Source organism: Arachis stenosperma, chromosome 10, assembly GCF_014773155.1.
Source record: "Arachis stenosperma cultivar V10309 chromosome 10, arast.V10309.gnm1.PFL2, whole genome shotgun sequence".
Classification (NCBI taxonomy): domain Eukaryota; kingdom Viridiplantae; phylum Streptophyta; class Magnoliopsida; order Fabales; family Fabaceae; genus Arachis; species Arachis stenosperma.
The window spans coordinates 81,490,111-81,508,015 of NC_080386.1; the positions used below are offsets into that span (position 1 = coordinate 81,490,111).

General features: G+C 36.5%; 1 non-coding gene across 1 annotated transcript; it reads left to right on the top strand.

Moving 5' to 3' along the window:
- Positions 1 to 11: 11 nt before the first annotated feature.
- On the top strand, positions 12 to 119 carry LOC130958330 (small nucleolar RNA R71). Its single transcript, XR_009077458.1, has one exon. It is a non-coding gene; the product is annotated as a small nucleolar RNA R71 (small nucleolar RNA).
- The last annotated feature ends 17,786 nt before the right edge of the window (positions 120 to 17,905 follow it).

Genomic DNA, 17,905 nt, shown 5'->3' on the forward strand with positions numbered 1-17,905 from the left:
CTCCATTCAGAAAGCATGTCAGAGGGACATTTTCTGATTAATTGTTTGTATCTTTCCCAAGCTTCATAGAGGGATTCTCCATCCTTCTGTCTGAAGGTTTGGACTTCCACTCTAAGCTTACTCCATCTTTGTGGTGGAAAGAACTTTGCCAAGAAGGCATTGACTAGCTTTTCCCAAGAGTCCAGGCTTTCTTTAGGTTGAGAATCCAACCATATTCTAGCTCTGTCTCTTACAGCAAAAGGGAATAGCATCAGTCTATAGACCTCAGGGTCAACCCCATTAGTCTTGACTGTGTCACAGATTTGCAAGAATTCAGCTAAGAACTGATGAGGATCTTCCATTGGAAGTCCATGGAACTTGCAATTCTGTTGCATTAGAGAAACTAATTGAGGCTTAAGCTCAAAGTTGTTTGCTCCAATGGCAGAGATAGAGATGCTTCTCCCATAGAAATCAGGAGTAGGTGCAGTAAAGTCACCCAGCACCTTCCTTGCATTGTTTGCATTATTGTTGTTTTCGGCTGCCATGTCTTCTTCTTCTTTGAAGAATTCGGTCAGGTCCTCCAAAGAGAGTTGTGCTTTGGCTTCTCTTAGTTTTCTCTTCAAGGTCCTTTCAGGTTCAGGGTCAGCTTCAACAAGAATGCCTTTGTCTCTGCTCCTGCTCATATGAAAGAGAAGAGAACAAGAAAATATGGAATCCTCTATGTCAAAGTATAGAGATTCCTTGAGGTGTCAGAGGAAAAGAGAAATAGAAAGAAGAAGGAGAAGGAGAATTCGAACTTTACTTAGATAAGGTTCGAATTGTGCATTAAGAAGGAGTGGTACTCCATAAATAAAAGGATGTGAGAAGGAGGGAAGTAATTTTTCAAAAATTAATTAAGAGATTTTGAAAACATTTTGAAAAACACTAATTGATTTTCGAAAATCAAAGTGGAAAAGAAATCAAGTGATTTTTGAAAAAGATTTTAAAATTAGAAATTAAGAGGATTTGATTGAAAACTATTTTGAAAAAAAAAAAGATGTGGTTAAAAAGATTTGATTGAAAAGTTATGGTCTTAAAAAGATGTGATTGAGAAGATATGATTTGAAAACAATTTTAAAAGATATGATTTGAAAACAATTTGAAAAAGATTTGATTTTAAAAATTAATAACTTGCCTAACAAGAAAAGATATGATTCAAACATAAAACCTTTCTCAACAGAAAAGGCAACAATTTTGAGATGTTCAATCAAATCATTAATTGTTAGTAAGTATCTTTTAAAAAGGAAAGAAATTGATTTTGAAAACATTTGATTGAAAAGATTTGATTTGAAAAAGATTTGATTTTGAAAAACTAAAAAAAAATTGATTTGAAAACAAAATCTTCCCCCTAGCACCATCCTGGCGTTAAACGCCCAGAATGGTATACATTCTGGCGTTTAACGCCCAAAATGCTACCTCTTTGGGCGTTAAACGCCCAACCAGGTGCCCTGGCTGGCGTTTAAACGCCAGTCTGCCTTCTTCACTGGGCATTTTTGAATGCTCAGCTTTTTCTGTGTAATTCCTCTGCAGTATGTTCTGAATCTTCAATTCTTTGTATCATTGACTTGAAAAGACACAAATTAAAAATATTTTTGGATTTTTTAATAATCAAAATGCAAAAGGAATCAATTAACAATGCATGCAAGACACCAAACTTCAAATCATTTCCAAAGCTGATTCATTTACATGATCAAAATAACTTCAAAACCAAGAAAAACTACTTTTCATAATAACCAAGTAAATAACTTTTCAAACCAATTTCTTATCAACAACTGTACACTACTCAAGCAATCAAACAACCAATAATTCAGTCTAGCAAACAACCACATCCTCGACTAGCTGAATTCACAGAGGTTAAACATGGTAACTCCCTTTCCTTTTTGTTTCATGGCAGCAGCGGCGATGATAGAGGTGTTACATATTTAGAAATAGCAGAAAAATAAAAGGGCAGCAGAGCAAGGATAGAGGAGTTACATATTTAGAAATAGCAGAATTGGGATTGAAAATGGAAAAGGGCAGTGCTGATTCGAAGACAAGAACAGAGGAGGCTGTGGTGGTTGAATGGGACTGAAGTAGTGACTAAGGTGGTTCAGTAGCAGTGGTGTTCATAACACTTCTCCAGCGGCAACCACGGTGACTCCAACGGGAGTGATAGCTAGGGTTCGGCGGCGGTGGATCCTTCAGGTGACAGCTCGGACGGTGGACGCCACCCACATCAACGCTGTCTTCCACATACCTTGGCAGAAGCAACGATGGAAAGGCAGTGCCTTTTCCTCTTCTCCCTTGCAAACTCATCTCTTTCCCTCTCTCCTATTCGTGGTTTACGGTAGCGGTAGAAGCTTCATCAACGGTGACGCAGCAGCGGTGAGGGAACGGTGGTCTCCGACGGTGAGCTCAGCAGCGACCAGGCGCGACAGAGCTCGCGGCATCCTTTTCATTTGCGACGGCAACGCGGGCTCGACTCCATAGAACGGAGGTGACGGCGCAGTGGAGTTGTGGCTGCAACAACAGGGCACGACTCCTCCTTCTCTCTTTTTGGTGCGCGAAATTGTGAACAATACTTTTTCACAACTCTCATAATCCCTGGTCATGAACTCCAAAAACTTGGTGGCTCAATACCATGGCATTACACAACTTCGCACAACTAACCAGCACCAAGTAATAAACCTTACGTGAGTAAGGGTCGATCCCACGGAGATTGTTAGTATTGAAGCAAGCTATGGTCATCTTGTAAATCTTAGTCAGGCAAACTCAAATGTATATGATGATGAACGAAAATAACATAGAAGATAAAGATAGTGATACTTATGTATATCATTGGTGTAAGAGCTTCAGACAAGCGTATGAAGATGCCTTCCCTTCCGTCTCTCTGCTTTCCTAATGTCTTCATCCAATCCTTTCTTACTCCTTTCCATGGCAAGCTCGTGTAGGGTTTCACTGTTGTCAGCAGCTACCTCCCATCCGCGCAGTGAAAGCTAATGCACACACTCTGTCACAGTGCTGCCAATCACGGTTTGGTTCCCTCCCCTACCGGAATAGAATCACTCTTTTGCGTCTGTCACTAACGCCCAGTAGGTTACAGGTTTGAAGCACGTCACAGTCATTCAATCATTGAATCCTACTCAGAATACCACAGACAAGGTTAGACCTTCCGGATTCTCTTGAATGCCGCCATCAGGTCCTGCCTATACCACGAAGATTCCGAGTAAAGAATCCAAGAGACATTCACTAAGCCTCAAATGCTTGTAGAACAAGAATGGTTGTCAGTCACTTTGTTCATGGGTGAGAATGGTGATGGGCGTCAATCATCACCTTCATCAAGTTGAAGAACAAGTGATATCTTGGACAAAGAACAAGCGGAATTGAATGGAAGAACAATAGTAATTGCATTAATACTCGAGGTACAGCAGAGCTCCACACCTTAATCTATGGTGTGTAGAAACTCCACCGTTGAAAATACATAAGAACAAGGTCTAGGCATGGCCGAATGGCCAGCCTCCCAATGATCTAAGATAGCATAAAACTCAAAGATAGCTACCAAGATGTAGATGTCTCTATACAATAGTAAAAGGTCCTACTTATAGAAAACTAGTACATAGATGAGTAAATGACATAAAAATCTACTTCCGGGCCCACTTGGTGTGTGCTTGGGCTGAGCAATGAAGCTTTTTTCGTGTAGAGACTCTCCTTGGAGTTAAACGCCAGCTTTGGTGCCAGTTTGGGCGTTTAACTCCCATTTGGGTGCCAGTTCCAGCGTTTAACGCTGGGATTTCTTGAGGTGACTTTGAACGCCGGTTTGGGCCATCAAATCTTGGGCAAAGTATGGACTATCATATATTGCTGGAAAGCCCAGGATGTCTACTTTCCAACGCCGTTGAGAGCGCACCAATTGGGCTTCTGTAGCTCCAGAAAATCCACTTCGAGTGCAGGGAGGTCAGAATCCAACAGCATCTGCAGTCCTTTTGAGTCTCTGGATCAGATTTTTGCTCAGGTCCCTCAATTTCAGCCAGAAAATACCTGAAATCACAGAAAAACACACAAACTCATAGTAAAGTCCAGAAAAGTGAAATTTAACTAAAGACTAATAAAAATATAATAAAAACTAACTAGATCATATCAAAAACATACTAAAAATAATGCCAAAAAGTATACAAATCATCCGCTCATCACTTTTCTTCTTCCTCCATTCGCAAATGTCTCTTCCCTCTCTTTTCCCTTTTTCGTTTCCCCCCTTTTCTTTTCTTGCTGAGGTTTTTGTGAGTGAGGAGTGAGGGTGAGTGAGTAGCGGTGAGGAGTGGGTGTGGGTAGGAGTTAGGTAAAATTAGGATTAGAGTTAAATTTGGGGATATTTGGGTTAATTAGGGTTTGATCATTTTTAATAAATTTGGGGCATAGAGTATTAATTTGAAATCTTATTTAATTTCTTAAAATTATGTTAGAAAAAATATTACTTAAGTATCGATTGCTAATAAGCTTTTGATCAAGTATTTTAATTTAAAATTTGAGATAATATAATTTATTTTCTGTCTATAAAAATTAAAGTATCAAAATTCTAAAATCATAATTATTTAAATTAAATCATATAAAATTCTTATTCTTTTACAACTATTAAATTGTATAATTTAAATATAGAAAATTATTCAATAATTATGATATTAAGTAAAATTTTTAATTCAATTATCAAAACTTAATTTAATTACTTTAAATAAAATAATTTCTAAAAGTAAAATCTTTAATGAATAAATAAATTGAAGTGAATTCATAATAATATTTTTTTGAAAATTCTGGGTCTTACACGCAAAACTCTTTCATGTGAAAACTAAGACTCCACAACTTCCTGGGATATTGCGCCTTTAAAAACTACACCTTTCCACATTCACGAATAGCATTCTAAGAAAACTTAACGTTTTGCTTGCTACGCCTAAGGGTCATACGTGACTCTAAGACAAAACTTGAGTTTATTCAGAAAGATACAAGACTAAAGATAAAGGACAAGTGATAAGGATGGCGTCCACAAGAGTTTAAGAGACAACCTTGAGGATTAGAAAACAATACAACGGTCTGAAATGAATTCAAGCTGAGTCAAGGAGTATGAGGTTTATAGAAAAGAAAATCCAAGGCCAAAGACAAACTTACAAGATTTGAATATGAATGAAACTCTTTCGAATGCATTGCCCATAAGAATTGAAACTTAAGAAAATCATGTTACATTTCAAAAGAGAAAGTATGTAACAACATATTTGTAAAAGAATAACGACAGCATAGATGTGACCTTACCTAAATACAAACTCAAGTTGAAGGAGATTATGTAAAGTGTGAAGAAAGTAAGAGTAAAAATATCGAGGTGCATCACTAACCAAACGCATGCATAAAATTTTTTATATAGTCGAAAGAAAAATTTAAATCGTACTACATCAAAACAATTTTCAAGTTTAAAAATAGAATAGGGGATTTTCGAAAAGTGGAAATCATCACCAACTCCAGTACTCAAAGCCTAGGCATTAGTTATAAAAACTGAATAGTGATTAGAAAATATTAGTAAGTTAAGGAACAAGTCTCAGCAAAACAGGGGCTCGTGTACGTGACTCCTTGCTTGCGTATGCGAGGAGCATAGCCCGAAACGTATGCTCGCGTCTCGTGCTAACTATCGCGTACACACACTGGCAAAACTGGACCTCTCACGTACGCGGCACTGGTTCGCGTACGCGAGCTCCTCAACCCAAATTGATCGCTCGCATCGCGTGCCATGTGGTCGCGTACGCAATCAACAAAAAAATGCATGCCCACATACGCTACACACACCTCGCGTACGCAAACGCCCTGGACAGTGTCCATTGGTCACGTTGCGTGTGTCCCTCGCGTATGCATACATAGCAGAAAGCCCAAAAAGCTTCTAAGTCCAGAATCTTCAGTTTTCATGCACCAAACTTTGATTGCACATAACTTTCTTGCTTTAAAATATTTTTTCCCGTTCTTCGAACGGCGTAAATGTCTTGGACCAAATTTTTATTTAAAATACTTTTACAAAATTTGGAGGTTGAAAGTCATGCTATATCTCATTAAAGTTGGTCAAAATTAGGTTTTCACTAACATTCACAAACTCTTTATCTTTCAAAACAAATGATGCCAGAGGGAATTTATCGAAATCCATATTCAATCATAACGGGCATAAAATTTGCAACAAAAACCAAACTTTATTCAAAAGAAAGTTTGAGGTAAAATTTTCTTATGGGTCAATAAAGTGATCTGTGACAAATAGACAAGTTCTTTGTTAAAAATATGGTTTTCAGAGCTTCATATAGAAGAGGACATGCTAAATTTTGAAAAAAACTTTATCAAGGCTAAAAAATGACTATGAATGCAATCAAATAAGAGAAGAATGGATTTGAAATTTTCTTTAAGAGAGCTCAAAACTTGTTCCAAAAGGTTTAAATCAAAACTCCGAGGGTAATATTAAAATTGTACCCTAATAAGGATATTCAAAATGCACTAGAAAGGAAAGTCAACTTGATTTCAAGAAAGGAACTTAATTCAAAGAAAATCAAATAGGATTCACAAAGTTGAAAATAATGAACAAGTTTTCAAGTGATTCGATGAATTACATATCTTACAAAGAAGGACAACTCAGTTGGCAATGATTCCTTTAAGGTTTTCAAGGATCTTTTTGATGCATCAAACAATTCAAAAATACACAAAGAACACATGTGTCAAGACAAGGAGTTTTAAACAAGTAAGGCAGTTATCTCAAGGAATTTCAAATAGACATATACAGTTAAGGTTAAATAAGAACGCATTGAACAAGACGGCAGGATTGAAAGATAATCAGACTACTCTCCAAGAAAAGAATCGCAAACAAGAACCTCAAAGCATACTAAGAAATAACAAGTCACATGACATTCGCAGAGTTCGAGACACATAACCGAAAAACCTCGAGAATTAACTCCTAATGTTCCCAAAATCCGTGATTCCCATTACCTATTACTCGTATATCATCTATGATAACCCATTAGTGCTTCCATATACATAATTCACTAGTGTTAAGCCGGCCAAACTTAATACCAGGGATTATGCATAAGGCTCTATTCCTCGTTATCTGCACGAGACCTATTTGATGAGTCCATATTTGATAATATATTTTAGCTTAAATTGGATGGATTTCATCATATAAAACATACACTTATTCACTAAAATAGCATACTTTTGTGTTTGATCCCTAAATTGAACCTAAATGTGAAAATATGCATTTTTGTGCTTAAATTGAGCAATTTAATTCCACTTTTATTCCATTCAATGCCGTGATATATTTGTTGAGTGATTTCAGGTCCTAGAGGCAAGAATAGTTTGCTAGGAGTGGAAGAAAGTAAGCAAAAGGGAGAAAACATGAAGAAAACAAAGGAGAAAAGTATCACAGCTTCTGTGCCCACGCACAGGGGTAAAAAACAGCACCTGTGCCCACGCACAGGCTGTGCCCATGCTCAGAATAGAATAGAAATCAGCACCTGTGCCCACACAGAGGTCTGTGCCCACGCACAGGCTGTGCCCATGCACAACCCTGTGCGTACGTATATATCATACCATAAACTACCATACTTGATACAACACATTTTTAGGAGTAGTTTTAGGGTAGTTTATGTTAGGTTTTCTCTCAACTCTCTTTTAGAGTTTTCATTAGGGTTTTGTAGAATTTTATACTTCAAGTCTTGCTTTTGATTTTGCAATTTACATTGTAAGTATTTCTTTAATTGTCTCTTTTTATTACATTGCTTTGTATACACTTTTTTATATTTTAGCTTCCTTTGTTAATATACATAGTGTTGCAATTTTGGATTTCTAGTTGGTTAATTTGATGTTTGATGCTTACTTTGTGTTTGTTTGAGTTGACTTTATTGATTTTGATCATTTATGGTTCATAGTTTTTATCATTTCCCCAATTTTTCTATGTTTTATGTTTATGCCCTCTATGTGTTTGATAAAATGCCAATCTTAGTTATGGGATAATTTTCACCCCTTGATTTGGGAAAAATGAGTTATATGAATTACTAGAGCCATAATGTCCAACATTTAGTGATAATTCTTGGGTTGTTAGTTGTTATTGTTTCCACTAACGCTAGCTTTTTACTGAGGTAATTAGTAAGTTAGCTAGGATTTGTGGATTAATAACAACTATGCTCACTTAACTTATCCTTCGATGTTAAGGGTTGACTTAGTGAGATTAATCCATCATAATTATCATAGTTGTGGTTATGGTAAGAAAGGGATTACATAACTCATCCCAAGTCAATGTTTCATTTATGTTTTAAACCACTTTTTACTCACTTTTAGCTTTACTTGTCTATATTACATACATAGTCTTTTGTTCTTTCATTAGTTTATTAATTGCGGTTTTGTCTCGTTCTTTAATTCCTTTATTTTGTTTGCTTTCAATCATTGAAACCCCCTTTGCTTTCTCACAATCAAAATTGTATGCACTTGTCGGCACTAGTTCCTAGGGAGAACAATCCGGGAGTCTAAATACTCTCGGTTTATATTTGCTTTGATTTGTGACTATCCTTTTGAATTAAATTTGATTGATGATCAATTGTTGGGTTTGGGCTATACTTGCAACGTCAATCCTATTTTTAGTTCGAAAATCCAAACCTATGCTTTTGGTCATTGTCAAATATTGGCGCCGTTGCCGGGGAGCTAGCGTCATGAGTGCTATATTTTGGTTGTTGTAAATATGTGAATAGTGTGAATACATACTTTTTGGTTGTTTGTTTGCTTTTGTTGATAATTAGCATTTTATTTCTTTTGTCACTTGAAGTTTTTTGTTTTTATTTTCCATTTTCTCTATGAGTTATCACCCTCTTAGTTTGGAGTTTGGTTGTGATCATTTTGTAGGGTTTGATAACTTCAATTGTGGATTGCATCATGGGTTCGGAGTATCAATTTTGGGAGGAGCAACCTCCTCCATATTACAATGAACCATACCCTTTCCAATATAAATACCCAAACCAAGGATATGGTGGATTTCACTATGACTATACAGCAGCACCACCATATACCTATGACTCCTACCCTCAACACAACCCTCAATCACTGTATTCTCAATCATCACACCCCCACCATCATACACCTTCTTACACACCATCTCAAGATACTCATCAACCTGAACTACCCCTAACATATCCAACCTTCCTTCTTACCTAATTGTGAAGATTTTCCATCCTTGACCCAAGACCATCAAGACCTTCAAGCCTTTTCTCCAAGAGTAAGAAGGATTCCGAAGGACACAAGGGCAATTCGTGGCAACCATAGCCGAAGCGGTGAACCGCTTAGTTCTCCTACACTCATCCGATCAAAGCATTCTTCTTAAAGAATGTGAAGGGTCAACTAATGCATGTAATGAAGAGGAGAGCATGGAGCCACAAGGGAAAGAAGAAGGGCTAGAGCTTGAAGTGCAACAAAAGGGAGAAAGTGAAGTATGTGAACCGGAGGAGAGAAAGGGGGAGTTGAGGGAGATTGATCAAAATGAGGATTCTATCATAAGTGATTTTTTATTCTCCTTGGTCAATCCCCTCAACGATCCTAATGAGCCTCTTCCCATTGAGTTTGAGAGAGACATGGAGGTAGATGATGAGCGGATAATTTATATGCTTTTTGGCATTGTTTTTAGGTAGTTTTTAGTAAGTTCAAGATACTTTTAGGGATGTTTTCATTAGTTTTTATGTTAAATTCACATTTCTGGACTTTACTATGAGTCTGTGTGTTTTTCTGTGATTTCAGGTAAATTCTGACTGAAATTGAGGGACTTGAGCAAAACTCTGAAAAAGGCTGACAAAAGGACTGCTGATGCTGTTGGAATCTGACCTCCCTGCACTCGAAATGGATTTTCTGGAGCTATAGAACTCCAAATGGCGCGCTCTCAACGGCGATGGAAAGTAGACATCCAGAGCTTTCCAGAAATATATAATAGTCCATACTTTATTCGGAACTTGACGACGTAACTTGGCGTTGAACGCCAAGAACATGCTGCTGTTTGGAGTTAAACGCCAGAAAAACGTCATGATACGGAGTTGAACGCCCAAAACACGTCGTAACTCGGAGTTCAACTCCAAGAGAAGCCTCAACTCGTGGATTGATCAAGCTCAGCCCAAGCATACACCAAGTGGGCCCTGGAAGTGGATTTATGCATCAATTACTTACTCATGTAAACCCTAGGAGCTAGTTTATTATAAATAGAACTTTTTACTATCATATTATCATCCTGGATTGTATTTTGAATCCTGTGATCACGTTTTGGGGGCTGGCCTCTCGGCCATGCCTGAACCTTTTACTTATGTATTTTCAACGGTGGAGTTTCTGCACACCATAGATTAAGGGTGTGGAGCTCTGCTGTACCTCAAGTATTAATGCAATTCTATTTTCTTTTATTCAATTCTATCTTATTCTTATTCCAAGATATTCATTCGCACCCAAGAACATGATGAATGTGATGATTATGTGACGCTCATTATCATTCTCACTTATGAACGCGCGTGATTGACAACCACCTCCGTTCTACATGCAACCGAGCTTGAATGTGTATCTCTTAGATTCCCCAACAGAATCTTCGTGGTATAAGCTAGATAGATGGTGGCATTTATGAGGATCCGGAAAGTCTCACCTTGTCTGTGGTATTCCGAGTAGGATCCTGGGAATCCGGAAAGTCTAACCTTGTCTGTGGTATTCCGAGTAGGATTCCGGTAATGAATGACTGTGACGTGCTTCAGACTCGCAAGTGCTGGGCGTTAGTGACAGACGCAAAAGAATCAAGGGATTCTATTCCAGTAGGAGCGGGAACCAACCAGTGATTAGCCGTGCTGTGACAGAGCGCGTGAGCATAGTTTTCACTGCGAGGATGGGATGTAGCCTTCGGCCAGTGTGATGCCTCCAGACGATTAGCCATGCGAGTGACAGCCGCAGAGGACCATTTTCCCGAGAGGATTCAAAGTAGCCATCGTCGAACGGTGAACCCCTATACACAGCTTGCCATGGAAAGGTGTAAGAAGGATTGAGTTGAAGCAGTAGGAAAGTAGGCGTTCTTGAGCCATACAGTATCTCCATATGCTTATCTGAAATTCCTACCAATGAATCTGCATAAGTATCCCTTTTATTATTTCTTTTTATTATTTGATTTTCTAAATTCTATAATTTTATCTGCCTAACTGAGATTTACAAGGTGACCATAGCTTGCTTCATACCAACAATCTCTGTGGGATCGACCCTTACGCACGTAAGGTTTATTACTTGGACGACCCAGTACACTTGCTGGTTAGTTGAACGGAGTTGTGTCCACTCGTGCCAATTTCAAATTCCATAAAAGTACAAGGAGTACAACTTAAAGAATATGGATCACAATTTCGTCCACCAAGTTTTTGGCGCCGTTGCCGGGGATTGTTCGAGTATGGACAACTGACGGTTCATCTTGTTGCTCAGATCAGGTAATTTTCTTTTCAAAAATATTTTTCAAAATTTTTCTTTTCTTTTTCGTTTTTCCTAACATTATTTCCGAAAAAAATTAATAAAAATCTAAAAAAATTAGAAAATCATAAAAACTAAAAATATTTTGTGTTTCTTGTTTGAGTCTTGAGTCAATTTTTAAGTTTGGTGTCAATTGCATGCTTTAAAAATTTTTCTTGCATTTTTCGAAAATCCCATGCATTCATAGTGTTCTTCATGATCTTCAAGTTGTTCTTGATAAGTCCTCTTGTTTGATCTTGATGATTTCTTGTTTTGTGTTGTTTGTTGTTTTTCATATGCATTTTTTGTTTGTTAGAGTCCATGCATTAAAGATTTCTAAGTTTGGTGTCTTGCATGTTTTCTTTGCATCAAAAACTTTTCAAAAATATGTTCTTGATGTTCATCATGATCTTCAAAGTGTTCTTGGTGTTCATCTTGACATTCATAGCATTCTTGCATGCATTCATTGTTTTGATCTAAAAATTTCATGCATTGAGTATTTTTGTTGTTTTTCTCTCTCATAATTAAAAATTCAAAAATAAAAAAATATCTTTTCCTTATTTCCCTCCAAATTTTCGAAATTTTGGGTTGACTTGGTCAAAAACTTTTAAAATTAGTTGTTTCTTACAAGTCAAGTCAAAATTTCAATTTTAAAAATCTTATCTTTTCAAAATCTTTTTCAAAAATCATATCTTTTTCATTTTTTTATTATTTTCGAAAATTTTAAAAATTATTTTTCAAAAATATTTTTCTTAGCTTTTATATCTGGTGGACGAAATTGTGATTTATTCTTTTCTAACTCGAAACAATCCCCGGTAATGGCTCCAAAAACTTGGTGCTCAATATCACGGTGTCTAAAATTCAATTCACAACTCCGCACAACTAACCAGCAAGTGCACTGGGTCGTCCAAGTAATACCTTACGTGAGTAAGGGTCGATCCCACGGAGATTGTTGGTATGAAGCATACTATGGTGACCTTGTATTTGTCAGATAGGCAGATTAAATAGTTATGGGTTTCGAAAATTAATAATAAAATAATTGAAAAGGGATAGGAATACTCATGTAATTCAATGGTGGGAATTTCAGATAGGCGTATGGAGATGCTGTGCTCCTCTTGAATCTCTGCTTTCCTGTTGCTTTCATCCAATTCTTCTTACTCCTTTCCATGGCAAGCTGTATGTAGGGCATCACCGTTGTCAATGGCTACATCCCATCCTCTCAGTGAAAATGGTCCTCTGCGGCTGTCACTCGCATGGCTAATCATCTGTCGGTTCTCAATCAGGTTGGAATAGAATCCATTGATTCTTTTGCGCTTGTCATCACGCCCAGCCTTCAGGAGTTTGAAGCTCGTCACAGTCATTCAATCCCAGAATCCTACTCGGAATACCATAGACAAGGTTTAGACTTTCCGGATTCTCATGAATGCCGCCATCTATCTAGCTTATACCACGAAGATTCTGTTGGGGAATCTAAGAGATATGCGCCCGGCCTAAGGTAGAACGGAAGTGGTTGTCAATCACGCGCGTTCATAGGTGAGAATGATGATGAGTGTCACGGATCATCACATTCATCAAGGTGAAGTGCAACGTATATCTTGGAATAAGAATAAAAGAGAATTGAATAGAAAGTAATAGTAATTGTATTGAAACTTGAGGTACAGCAGAGCTCCACACCCTTAATCTATGGTGTGTAGAAACTCCACCGTTGAAAATACATAAGTGAAAGGTTCAGGTATGGCCGAATGGCCAGCCCCCATGATCTGAGAACTATGCGTCCCAAGATCTGATCCTAAGATCTAAAGTGATCAAAAGATGTCAAATACATTAGTTAAATGTTCTATTTATAATAAACTAGCTCCTAGGGTTTACATGAGTAAGTAATTGATGCATAAATCCACTTCCGGGGCCCACATGGTGTATGTTTGGGCTGAGCTTGATCAATCCACGAGCTGAGGCTTCTCTTGGAGTTGAACTCCGAGTTATGACGTGTTTTGGGCGTTCAACTCCGGATCATGACGTTTTTCTGGCGTTTAACTCCAGACAGCAGCATGAACTTGGCGTTCAACGCCAAGTTACGTCGTCAATTCCCGAATAAAGTATGGACTATTATATATTGCTGGAAAGCCCTGAATGTCTACTTTCCAACGCCGTTGAGAGCGCGCCAATTGGAGTTCTGTAGCTCCGGAAAATCCATTTTGAGTGTAGGGAGGTCAGATTCCAACAGCATCAGCAGTCCTTTTGTCAGCCTTTTTCAGAGTTTTGCTCAAGTCCCTCAATTTCAGCCAGAAATTACCTGAAATCACAGAAAAACACACAAACTCATAGTGAAGTCCAGAAATGTGAATTTAACATAAAAACTAATGAAAACATCCCTAAAAGTAGCTTGAACCTACTAAAAACTACCTAAAAACAATGCCAAAAAGCGTATAAATTATCCGCTCATCACAACACCAAACTTAAATTGTTGCTTGTCCCCAAGCAACTGAAGATCAAATAGGATAAAAAGAAGAGAATATACTATAAATTCCAGAATATCAATGAATATTAATTATAATTAAATGAGCGGGACTTGTAGCTTTTTGCTTCTGAACAGTTTTGGCATCTCACTTTTTCCTTTGAAGTTTAGAATGATTGGCTTCTCTAGGAACTTAGAATTTCGGATAGTGTTATTGACTTTCCTAGTTAAGCATGTTGATTCTTGAACACAGCTACTTATGAGTCTTGGCCGTGGCCCTAAGCACTTTGTTTTCCAGTATTACCACCGGATACATAAATGCCACAAACACATAACTGGGTGAACCTTTTCAGATTGTGACTCAGCTTTGCTAAAGTCCCCAGTTAGTGGTGTCCAGAGCTCTTAAGCACACTCTTTTGCCTTGGATCACGACTTTAACCACTTAGTCTCAAACTTTTTGCTTGGACCTTCATGACACAAGCACATGGTTAGGGACAGCTTGATTTAGCCGCTTAGGCCTGGATTTTATTTCCTTGGGCCCTCCTATCCATTGATGCTCAAAGCCTTGGATCCTTTTTACCCTTGCCTTTTAGTTTTAAGGGCTACTGGCTTTTTCTACTGCTCCTTCTTTTTCTATATACTCTTTTTTTTTTTCGAATGCTTCTTCTTTTTCACTGCTTTTTCTTGCTTCAAGAATCAATTTCATGATTTTTCAGATCCTCAATAACATTTCTCTTTGTTCATCATTCTTTCAAGAGCCAACAATTTTAACATTCATAAACAACAAGATCAAAAGACATATGCACTGTTCAAGCATTCATTCAGAAAACAAAAAGTATTGTCACCACATCAATATAATTAAACTAAATTCAAGAGCTATTTTCGAAATTTATGTACTTCTTGTTCTTTTGAATTAAAATATTTTTCTTTTAAGAGAAGTGAAGGATTAATGGAATTATTCATAATCTTTAAGGCATAGTTACTACATACTAATGATCATGTAATAGATAAACATATAAAAAAAACGAAAAATAGGAAAAAAAATTTTAGAACAAGGAATGAATCCACCTGAGTGAGGGTGGCGCCTTCTTGAAGATCCAATGGTGCTTTTTGAGCTCCTTTATGTCTCTTCCTTGCTTCTGTTGAATGATTCCTAGTAATTTTGGTGTTCCTCCCCTTAGTTGTTTCCAATATTTGTGTGGAGGACAACTTATCCCCTGAGGTATCTCAGGGATCTCTTGATTTGTAGCCATATGTTCTACCACTGAGCTATGACGGCTTATATTTAGTCTTTCCATCTCCCATGACTTGGAGGTAGAAGCTTTTTTTGTCTTTCCTTTTTCTCTTTTTTTTCTTTTTTTTTTTGAGGTTTCTCTGAATTGTTGATTTTTAGTTTCTCTTGACTTCCTCTTCAGAGTCCTTTCAGGTTCATGATCTGCTTCAATAAGAATGTTCTTGTCCTTGCTCCTGCTCATATAGGGAAGAAGAGAACAAGAAAAGAAAGAGGAATCCTCTATGTCACAGTAAAGAGGTTCCTTATTGTTAGTAGAAGAAGAAAGGAATAAAAGTGGAGAATCCAATCACAATGGTGAGGATAGAGGCAGTGATTGGAGATGAAGAGAGGTGAAGAGAAGTGTTAGTAAATAAATAAAATAAATAGAAAGAGATGAGGGGGAGAGAAATTCGAAAATAATTTTAAAAAATGGGTTAGTAATTTTCGAAAATTAAAGATAAGATATAATTAAAATTAAAATTTAAAACAATTAATTAATTAAAAAGAATTTTTGAAAAAGAGGGAGGTATTTTCGAAAATTAGAGAGGGAAAAGTAGTTAGGTGGTTTTGAAAAAGATAAGAAACAAACAAAAAATTAATTAGTTAGTTGAAAAAGATATTAAAATCAAATTTGAAAAGATAAGAGGATAAGAAGTTAGAAAAGATATTTTAAAATCAAATTTTTGAAAAAGATAAAATTTTGAAAAAGATATGATATAAAAGATATGATAAAAAGATATGATTTTTGAAAAGATAAGATTGAAAAGATATTTTTGAAAAGATATTATTGAAGTTAGTTTTGAAAAAGATTTGAATTTTAAAATCACAATTAATGACTTGACTCACAAGAAATCACAAGATATGATTCTAGAACTTAAAATTTGAATCTTTCTTAACAAGAAAGTAGCAAACTTGAAATTTTTGAATCAAAACATTAATTTTTGATGCAATTTTCGAAAATATGATGTAAAGATAAGAAAAAGATTTTGAAAATATTTTGAAAAAGATTTTTGAAATTTTCGAAAATGATAAAAAAAAATGGAAAAGATATTATTTTTGAAAAAGATTTTAAAAAGATAAGATTTAAAAAGATAAGATATTTTTTTTGATTTTTGAATTTTTTTTTTTATGAGAGAGAAAAACACTTCAAAATACTCAATGCATGAAAATTTTGGATCAAAACACATGATGCATGCAAGAACACTATGAATTTCAAGATGAACACCAAGAACACTTTGAAGATCATGATGAACATCAAGAACATATTTTTGAAAAATTTTCAAGAAAAGAAAACATGCAAGACACCAAACTTAGAAATTTTTCATGTTTAGACTCTATGAATGCAAGAATGCATATGAAAAACACCATACAACACAAAACAAGAAAATATGAAGATCAAACAAGAAAGTTCATCAAGAATAACTTGAAGATCATGATGAATGCTATGAATGCATGAATTTTTCGAAAATTTTATGCAAGAAAAAGATGAACATGCAATTGACACCAAACTTATGACTTGACACAAGACTCAAACAAGAAACACAAAATATTTTTGATTTTTATGATTTTTCTAATTTTTTTTGTATTTTATTTGATTTTTTCGAAAAACATATAAGAAAAGGAAAATAAGAAATTCAAAATTCTTAATATGAATTCCAGGAATCATGCAATGTTAGTCTAAAGCTCCGGTCCAGGAATTAGACATGGCTTAATAGCCAGCCAAGCTTTCAATGAAAGCTCCAGTCCAAAACACTAGACATGGCCAATGGCCAGCCAAGCTTTAGAATACATAGTTCAAGCATGTGAAGAGGAAGCCTCAGTCCAAAAGAATTTAGACATGGCTTTACAGCCAGCCAGGCTTCAACATGCTTCATGAAGCTCCAGAATGCATAGTAAAAAAAATTTTTGAATAATTTTCGAAAATAGGGAGAAGATTTTGAAAAGTTTTTTTTTGAAATTTTTTTTTAATAAAATAAAAATTACCTAATCTGAGCAACAAGATGAACCGTCAGTTGTCCAAACTCGAACAATCCCCGGCAACGGCGCCAAAAACTTGGTGGACGAAATTGTGATTCATTCTTTTCTAACTCGAAACAATCCCCGGTAATGGCTCCAAAAACTTGGTGCTCAATATCACGGTGTCTAAAATTCAATTCACAACTCCGCACAACTAACCAGCAAGTGCACTGGGTCGTCCAAGTAATACCTTACGTGAGTAAGGGTCGATCCCACGGAGATTGTTGGTATGAAGCATACTATGGTGACCTTGTATTTGTCAGATAGGCAGATTAAATAGTTATGGGTTTCGAAAATTAATAATAAAATAATTGAAAAGGGATAGGAATACTCATGTAATTCAATGGTGGGAATTTCAGATAGGCGTATGGAGATGCTGTGCTCCTCTTGAATCTCTGCTTTCCTGTTGCTTTCATCCAATTCTTCTTACTCCTTTCCATGGCAAGCTGTATGTAGGGCATCACCGTTGTCAATGGCTACATCCCATCCTCTCAGTGAAAATGGTCCTCTGCGGCTGTCACTCGCATGGCTAATCATCTGTCGGTTCTCAATCAGGTTGGAATAGAATCCATTGATTCTTTTGCGCTTGTCATCACGCCCAGCCTTCAGGAGTTTGAAGCTCGTCACAGTCATTCAATCCCAGAATCCTACTCGGAATACCA